The 9,679-nt window shown below is 47.9% G+C and overlaps 1 pseudogene; it reads right to left on the bottom strand.

The window, feature by feature from the left end:
- Positions 1-693: 693 nt before the first annotated feature.
- LOC122154425 lies at positions 694-7,673 on the bottom strand (annotated as a pseudogene).
- Positions 7,674-9,679: the final 2,006 nt, after the last annotated feature.

The raw sequence follows: 9,679 nt of genomic DNA, 5'->3' as shown, positions 1-9,679 counted from the left end.
CCGAGTGGGAGCTGCTCTCCTGGCTGCACCGCTGCTTTGGCAGCTGCCCCCGGGCAGCGGGGGGACAAATGCTCCGGCTCCCCAGCTGGAGGCTGGCAAGTTCCCGGGGTGAGGGGGGGACCCCAACGTGTCATGTGAACCCGGCTTCCTTCAGGAGTGGGAAACGGGGTGTAGTGTTTTCTGGGGATATTGTCGTGGGGTTTTTTTGGTTTGTTTGGTTTTCCTTTCATTAGATCTCTGGGGTTCATGTGACCTTTAATAGCCAGTGGGTGGGCTTTAAAGTTAAAGTTAAGCATGTGCTAACTGCTACCCTGAGGTGTAGCTGGAATCCACTTGTGAGCTCCTGTTCCCACCACCCTGGAGAAAGCAAGTCTGGTTTATTTGGTGATGAAGGCAATGCAGGGAGTTGCACTGATGTGCAGTTTTTGAACCTCAGGGCTAAAGTGGCACCGGTCCTACCGCATAGTGCGTCCTTCCCCAGGCTTCTAGAAAACAGAAAAGATACGTCAAACTGACCCCACAAACACAGCCAGCACTTTCTTTATCTGACCTGGAACGTCGGGACATGACCCTGCTGGGCCATCTCTGCCACCCTGTGTGGGAGCCAAGGTGCTGCCTTCACATTCCAGGATAAGGACTTACGTGTTTGTTGTTTTTTTTTTTTTTTTTTTTTTTTAAGCAACTTCAGTGACATCCTTAGACTGGCCGTGTTAAGTTGGTTCACTGCACAGTTGGTCCAGTGGAGGAAACCAGTAAGCTCTGCTATTGCCTTGAGCATCTTCTCGCTACTGTTTAGCCCATTTAAGTTATCTTCTCGTGACGTGGAAAGCAGAAGCAAACACTTAATTTTCTGCCTCGGTCTAGTATTCACACAAATCAATATTGAAAGTCTTTCTGAGATTTGGATCAGGTGGATTTATAATCTGCTTCTCGGCCACTGTTAACTTCCTACAATTTTATTTCTTCTGTTTATCTCAAGTGTTGAAACTCTGAAAGGGGCTGATGAGTTGCCCTCCCTCAGTTTGCTCCTCCCCTTTTGGGAGTGCAGTTATTGTTCTCCTCTTGGCTTTGCCTTTCTTGGCATTTGGATAGAGTTGACCTGTTCTTGCTACTAGCACTGCCCAGGAAACCCCACCAAGAAATCCCAGCACACTGGAGTAAATGCCATGTCCTAGAATGGGTACGTGTCATTAGCCTGCAGTCCTTCAATACCCAAGGACCTTCCTTCAAATTTACAGCACCAACTTCACAATCTGTAGAATACTCAGTACACTTTAGCCTCCAAGTCAGTTACTTTTGCAATGCAATGAGGCCAAAATTGTTGGTCCTTAACAGTGATGAGCAGAAGAATCATGACCACACCACTTCCCAAAATACTGCTACTCTGGAATTTGCCTACACTGCTACAGCTATTGCTTCACTCCAACTTCCCTTACAAAAAATTCTGCCGTTCTTGTAGCACTTGCTCTAGACACATACGCAATCAGTATTTTCTTATTCCTTACGTATCAAGTTTATATACTTAACTTGCCTTTTTATCACCTCTAGTCAGGTTCCTGATAAGCAATGCAGCACCTTGTCTTGTAGGCACTCCCCTCTTCTCCCCACTCTACCCCCATTAAAAACCACACCGAATCAACCCCACGGACAGACCGTGAATCTAAACTGAAGAACAGGTTCTAGTTTAAAAGCCATCATTTAAACAGCTATCCAAAGGTGAAGTACTACTAATGGTCTTATTTTTTCAGCACGAGGTGCCTGTGAAAAGTTTAAAGATCACGAACAATCCCCTTACTCACATTTTGCCCACAGTTTAATTGCACAGAGAGTGAGCTGGAAGTTCTCTTCATTTGGCTCTGGATGCAGTATTTCATCAGTAGCTCTGCAGCCTCTAAGAAAAAAGTTGAAGTGCAGCAGTTCCTAGTAACGGGTACAAGTCAGTTTTATGCTATCCTGGCTCAATAGCTCACAGTTCATTGTTCAAGCCTATGAAAACAAGTTTGGATTACTTGCTTTGTATTTCCTTAAAAATTACAGATTACACGCAACATTCAGTATCACTCCAGGTAACTGATGCCCTCAGCAGCTTTTTCACAGTTTATAGAATACAATTTTTAATAAGGCCTTTCTGGAGGATTCCAAAAGCTGTTTCTTTCGACAGCAGGGAACAATCAAACCAGTCAGTGTTAAACGGTGAGTAAGTTAGGCTTCAGGTATTTTAAATATATATATATATATATTTTTAATGAATCTCCACAAATTCTTCTCTATCAAATGCTCTACCTATTCATCTGAAGCAGTTTCTATGGTGAACTGGAACAGTGCACACCCCCTGATCAAAGAAACATGAGATACAGGTCTATCTAAACACACAACTCCTTGAAGCATCTCAGTTTAAGCCCACTCGCCACCTCCTCAGATCTCAAGTAGACAGGAGATCAGTTTCTGCAACTTGTACAGAAACCGATGGGTTGTGCCATGTGCATTCTATACCAAGCTCTGTAACACTTTCTTTTTAAAGAAGTGTAAATATGCTTACCATTTAAGCTCCGCATACATCTCGTATCCAGGCTTCAGAGACACGAGTCACCTCTGAGATCAAGATTATCAGAAAAAGTTTGCACAGATGGTCTGGCAAACATGAGATCCATCTTAAGAGGGGAAAAAGTGCCAAGTGTGAGTTCGAATGCTGCATCATTTTCAAACAGCACATTAGTGGGGGAAAAGCTAGTCAAGACTACAGAGTGGTTAACATTTGTATTTAGACCTATGTGACTACAGATACATGTCCCGAGAGATTTACTTGCCAGAAAACTCAAGAGAATTGCTAGAAGTTCCATATTTTATTTACAAAACCGTCACTGTATCCCGCCTTTTTAAGCTAGGGAAAGGAAGGGGGTTTTAAGTTGAAAAGATTACTCTCAATTTCCATCTTCCATTAAAAGAGAACATAAATCATAAAATTAAGATGCAAGTTCAGCCACCTCAACTACACTTCAGCAAAGGAGAGAGCATTTCCTTTCTGCGGTAAGCCCTTTTGATCCCAAAGCATCTGGTCTATAGTAGAGTCTGAGGCAAGAAAATTATTCTGTGAACGTCTGTACCAGAGAGAGGCCACAAGAAGGTCACTGAAGGTCTTGGCGATAGTGACACCAAGCAGTAACGTGCTGAGGTACTACAGCATGCAGGTCTGCGCTCACGGTGTGAGATGCATTCAAGATACAAGGATTCCTGCAGCTGAAAAACCTGGGCAAGAGTCAAATGGGGGCTTTCACTTTTCATCTTCCATACCATTTGTCTCACAACCACTTCATTTTTGATTTGCAACAAAACATTTAGTCTGCTCACATGATCCATACGGTGAGCTACACTATCCCCGTCCCCCTGCAGAAAGCTGGTTTGTCAGAGCTCAGGAGGGTTGGCAAGGACACTGTCTCTACTCCCATGCTGCACAATCCCTGTGACATAACTGCTGTTCCAGTGGGCTACCCTGGCCTGCAGCACAGGCTTAGCAAGAGGTGTCCCTGATGTTCCCGTGCCCGCCAGGCTTCCTAGGGGCTTCTTTTCCTATCAGCTCCCATTTTACTGCAGTGCCTTCTCCTGGGATAGGCTGTGGTCAGGCTGTTTAATCAGAGTTTCCTAAATACACTGTAAGGTACCAAAAACCTTGTAAAATAGCAAGGTCACAAGTCCCCGAAAAGTTGTTCTATTCCAAAGCAAGAAAAAAAAAATCCTTACTTAAAGAAAAAAAGCAAAATTCTTACCTCGATGCCATCAAACTCAAACTTGACAACTGATACACACGTATCTTCAACTGCCTGTAAAGGAGAGGATCACTGTGTAAGAAAGTATTTCTTGCTACTTTAATCTTTTCCCTAAACTGTGATAAAATACAGAATTTACACTGCTAAACTATTTGGTATAAAGACTGACTTGCTTCCAAACCAAAAAAATTGGTAGTAAGCTGCAAGCAGTAGAGCACTAATACTGTACTAATACTGGCTTTAAAAAGCTATTTAGCCAAGAGATTCTGAGGCTGATCATGGATTGAAATGAACAAACAGTGCCAATGAGCCACCAGGATCAGTGGCTGTAAGGTACTTACCCTGGCAGTGAGGAAGAAAAGAGATTTCTCTAGCTATCTTACTGCTGGTTAACATCCAGAGAAATCTAACCAACTCTGTCCACATTTGACAGCGCACACTAGTCTTCTCTATTTTTATTTTCTACCGTGCCTGAGATGCTGTCAGCTACCTTCTGGCACAGTCTTCAGTTTTGCAGAGCACTTGTCAGAACTGTGCCACAGCCCACTGAGAGTCTGTTTTCAGGTGACAGTCACCTAAACAAAGGCTCCGTAGCTATGCACATGAAGTCTTTCAAACCGTCTGCGTGAGGAAGCCCAGGCTGAGAAGCACTTCCCAGGAGCTCAGTTTTACCTGCGAGGTACGCAATGCATGCACCCGAGGGGCATTTTACACAGCAGTTCTGTATGTTCCCAGCACAGCCCCTGTGAACGTTCTGGAAAGCTGACAGTGTGCATCCCGGCCACAAAGGCTCAGGCTGAGGAGCCAGAGAGGAACGTGGCCAGAGGAGGATGAACGAGAGCTCCTAAAGTCTATCCAGAGGAACAGCACGGCCAAGGGACTGACAGGAGCCTTTCCACATCACCGTCAACTTCCTGAGTTTTCAGGCTGCCCCCTCCTCCCCCGGCGTGCATGTCCAGGCCCCTTACTGCACCTGAGATGAAAGCAGGGCTCCCAGGGACAGCCTTGCTTTTTGATACAGCCGACTCATTCTCAAACCAAGGGCAGGGGAGAAGCGGACCACAAAGATTCTTACGTGGTGTACAGCCACTGGGGAAAGGAACCAAAAGCTTGACTTCAGCATTTTCATGCTGCATAAGATAGCATTTTAGAAGGGACTCAGAAACAATGTATTTTAAAGTTTTGTCTTGTAAGACATCCTCTACCAATATAAGTCTTTAACATGAAGCATTCTTACTGTAGAAGTTGCACGATTATCACGGAGAGCGCTTACTCACTGTTAGGTTTTTTATTTCCTCCTGATGTTTCAGTTTTTCAAAGAACAACTGAAAAAAATCCGATCTTTCTACGTGTCTAGCAGCAACACAAACAGCATCTATGTCAGCACCTGCAGAGAGATTCCATTTCTTCTGTTATTGTTGGAAGTCACTTTCAAACATCAGAACTATGACTGGACAAAGAAGTTCTACCTTTAGTGTGTACTCGAAGCTTGTAAGAACCAAATGTAAATATTTTGCCACCAACATTTGCTGCTGCTGCTGAAGGAGGAAGATTCTGTGTGTAGAAGAGAAAGTGTTTACTTTATAATATAAGATACACATTGACCTATGTGCAAGTTTAGGTAGCATACGGGCTCTTTAGAAAGACTACAACAGCCTCCATAAACAGTGTTTTCTCACTCCCAGACTGAGTTGTTAGTCTAATAGACTGCTACTGTTTTTCTGAAATGAGTGCTTGCAACTCAAAAAAAGAGATGAGTAATGTATCAGTCCTTTCATTAATTTACAGAAATTAAGACCTATTATTAGTCTTCCCCACAGCAGATGAACATAAATAAACACAATCTCTGCAAAGGGCAAGTCTAGTGCAATAGTTTCAAACCACACTGGGTGCTGCAGGCTGTTTGGGGCGAGATTAGTGCCCATTTCCCATCTAGCTCACCCCACAATCCCTTGTTTCAGCTTTGTTAGCTGCTACAAGTCAACCCACAGAGCCACTTCACACATTTATTCAGTGCCCCAGGGACTTCAAGATTGTGAACTGTAGTACCTTTTCTACCTTATTTCAACGGCAGTTACTACAGCTCTCCTCAATACTTTAGAAGAAAGTTGAAAGTTCCACTTCAGCATAAATCCTAGTAGTATGGCCTTTAAAAGAAATAAAAAGGCATCAGCTGTTTTGACAAGAGCATATAAAAAACCCTTACCTTGCTCTCACCAAATTCTGAAATCCATTCTTTGACCAAGTTATTCAGTTTACCAAGAACCACCAGCTTGTAAAGGAAACTCATGTTAAGTTTGTCCTGAAAAACTCAAGAGGTTAACAAATTTTACATTCTTGTTTTACTGGTGATTCAGTTCTTCTTCCTCTTCAAATACCTGAAACGGCTTCGTTGCTGCAACTGGCTTCTGAGTATGGATGCAATCTATATCCTTAGGAGGAGCCCAGCTAATGGGAAAAGTAATTCCACCGTGCCTTTCAGGCTGGTTCTGCAGCCTGGAAATAATGAGGGAGAAAATATAATATTGAGGACTTCACAAAAGCAAAAAGAAAAATAAACAAACCAAAACCTCACTGGAAAACACCCTTCAGCTTACAGGTTTCCAAATCAACTTCTGCTCTTTTACCCAGAATTAATATAAATGAGAAAAAAAAAAAGTCCTGCTTATGATTTTTAGATAACTTGACCTAAATTAGAAATCCAATGACTTTTTTAAAAAACATTTGTGGATATAAGAAAATAATCAAGTTGCTACCATCTTAATATAATTTATTGCATTGCTCTAAACATTTATAACCTATCACCAGGAAATTAAAGGGTTTGAAATCCACTAAGGGTGACGCTACACACAGCAGACGCTTAGGACACATTTCTGTTTTGTATCAGTTTTGATTTAAGGATATTCCCATCAGCTTCCTGCTAACATTAAACAAGACAATTTAACATTGGCTTCTTTTAGTTAGGTGTTTTTATGCATGTCTTAAATCTAAAGAAAAGACATCACTGCTGCTTGGTTTCTCCTTCCTTGCCTCCATGGACAGTAACTAAGCCAAGAAAACCAAAATCTATTCTCCCATGCAAAGAAAGACTCTGCACGGCCCAAACACCCATTAGTTTTCATCAGTTTTCAAATTATTCCTTAATTAAATGCACAAAGGGGAAGGTCTGGGACTACTGAATTGCTGAGGTCCATCTTTGAAGCCTGTTGCAGTCATCACAGCGACCAAAAACTGTTCAAACACCAGCCTGATTTCTGCAACTGGAGTTTGAAGAAGAGCACAACCCCAAGCAGCCCGGATGAAGCTGCGGGGCTGCTGACTGGAATTGGCGGAGCAGGAGCCGCCCCGGGCGCGGGGAAGCAGCCCCGACCCCCCCGAGCTGGGATTTTCAGCGCCAACTCCCAGCGCTGCGCAGGCCCCCGCTGCCTCTTGCCCCAAGAACGAGGCCCCAGCCGAGCAGCTCGGGGCTGCCCCCCCAGCCGTCCCTCGGGGCGGCCAAATCAGCTCCCTGAGGGGCTTCGGCCGGGACCCCGGGCTGGGGCCTGGGGCGGGCAGGGAAAGGGGCGGGACCCCCCCGGCTCGCAGCCCCCCCGGGCTCGGGGCTCCCCCAGCCCTTGCTGGCGGCTCCCAGCCCCCGCTCCGTTCTCCAGCCCCCCCCGCCAGTCCCCCCAGCCCCCCCCGCCCCACTCCCCAACCCCGGGGCCGCCCGCAGCCCCCCCCCGCCCCGCTCCTCGGTCCCCCGAGGGGCTCTGAGCCTTTCCACAGCCCCACTCCCCGGCACCCCCGGGGCCCACCCCCCGCTCCCAGGCCCCCCGGGGGGCCGCAGCCACCCCCAAGGCACGGAGCCCCCCTCAGCCCCACTTAGGGGCTCCACAAGACCCTCCTACCCGTCCCGCTGCTTTGCTGACACTGCCAGTGGGCGGGCCCCGCCGCGCGCCGTGGCCCCGCCCCCTTTGCAGCCAATCATCGCGTGGCTCCACTGACCGCCCGCGCGAGGCACGTCGGGAGTTGTAGTCCCGGCCCCAGTGTGCACGCGTGCGCACAGCGCCTGCTGCGAGGGCAGCGGGCATGCAAAGAGCCGCGTGCGACAGGGATGCGCGTTCAGGGCCCTCGTGCAATAGTAATCTGAGGAAACATTAACCCAATAGCCCCCCCTCAGGGGCTGCTCACCAGGTGGCCTCCATCAAAGGCCGGCAACTCCCGTGTGAGTGAATGGAAGGAAGACAGGACGGGCCATCGCTGGTACCTCTTGTCCCTGAGATAAGAGGGGAACTGAAACCACTGAGCCAGAAATACAAAGGAGCTGCAAATTAGCCCAGACCTGAAGGACAAGGTGTACGTGACCACAGGACTGAGTTGGCGCAGAAGTAAGGGTCAGCTAGCGAACACAGTGAAGGAGACTACGGGCCTTCATCTGCAGACCCCTGCCCACGACCTCCAGGGAGCACTGCGCAGGTGTGACATGGAGGGACTTGGGGTGGGGGATATGTTAATGATTTCTCGGAACTGATTGTAATATTCCCTCCCTATTCCCAGAATTGTGATGCATGTGTATTGGAGTTAATGAATATGTAACGTTTTACACAATAAAAAGGAGCCTCTTTTGGCTCCAGGGCACGCACGTTTCTGGAGGAATGATTCCCCCCTGTGCCCAGTGCTGAATAAACATACCTACTTTATAACCTTACTGGTTGTAAAGTCATGATTCCGCTCGTCAATAGGCGCACGTGTGCAGGGTCCTCGTGCAGCGGGGTGGTTGTGCAGGCCCCCGTTGTGCTGCTCTGCCAGGCACAGAGTTATTCTATTCGGAAGCAAAACAGGCCGGTGTCTGATACTGCTGTTATAAATGAATGAAGCCAATCTTTATAAAAATATATAATTTCCTCATCCTCCTCCTCATCCACCTCCTCGTCCTCGTCCTCCTACTTATCCTCCCCCTCCTCGTCCCCCTCCTCGTCCTCATCCACCTCATCCTCCTCCTCCTCTTCCTCCTCCTCCTCCTCCTCCTTGTACTCCTCCTCGTCCTCCACCTCGTCCTCCTCCTCCTCCTCATCCTATTCTTCCTCATCTTCCTCGTCCTCCTCCTTGTCTTCCTTCTCGTTCTCGTCCTCCTTGTCCACCTCCTCATCCTCCTTGTCCTCGTCCTCCTCCTCGTCCTCATCCCCCTCCTCCTCCTTCATCTTCCTTGTCATCCTCATCCTCCTCCTCCTCGTCCTCCTCCTCCTTGTCGTCCTCCTCATCCTGTCCTGGGTTGAGTGAGTGGTGGAGTTTTTTGGTGGCAGGGGAGGGGGCTATCGGGGCAGCCCCCTGTGAGAAGCTTCTCAAAGCTCCCCCAGCTCCACGTCAGCTCCACTTCTGTTTGGGAAATTGAGCCAATCAGCTGCGCCTCTGCAATAACGTATTTAAGAAGGGACGTGGTGACGTGCTGTGGGACTTGTGAGGAGGAGTCGCTGCAGCTACATGAACACCAAGGTCAGTGGAGGAACGGAGGAAGAAAGGAGGGGGGAGGTGTGCCGGAGCAGAGAACCCTCCTGTATCCTGTGGTGAGACGGCAGGGCGGCCCCCCCCTGCCACCCATGAAGATCTACGGTGGAGCAGGCATTGATTTGTGGCCTGTCGTTCCTGCTCGGATGATCAAGGTTCTGTGCCCGAAGAAGGCCGGGGTCTCATGGAAAAAGGTAGCCCCGCTGCTGTAATTCAGTGCTGGGAGGATTGCAGCATGCGGGGGAGTCCCACGCCGGAGCAGCTCGGGAAGGGCTGCAGCCGTGTGAAAGAATCCAGTCGGAGGAAGTTAGTGACCCATGACGGAGCAGTGTGGGGAACGCTGCGGCCCATGGGAGGAATTCATGTCGGAGAAAGTTTGTGGAGGACTGTCTGCTGTGAGAGGGGGACCACGATGGAGCAGGGGGTAACAA

The sequence above is a fragment of the Tyto alba genome, unplaced genomic scaffold (assembly GCF_018691265.1).
Source record: "Tyto alba isolate M040663 unplaced genomic scaffold, T.alba_DEE_v4.0 Super-Scaffold_39, whole genome shotgun sequence".
NCBI lineage: Eukaryota > Metazoa > Chordata > Aves > Strigiformes > Tytonidae > Tyto > Tyto alba.
This window is presented reverse-complemented; position numbering and strand designations above follow the sequence as displayed.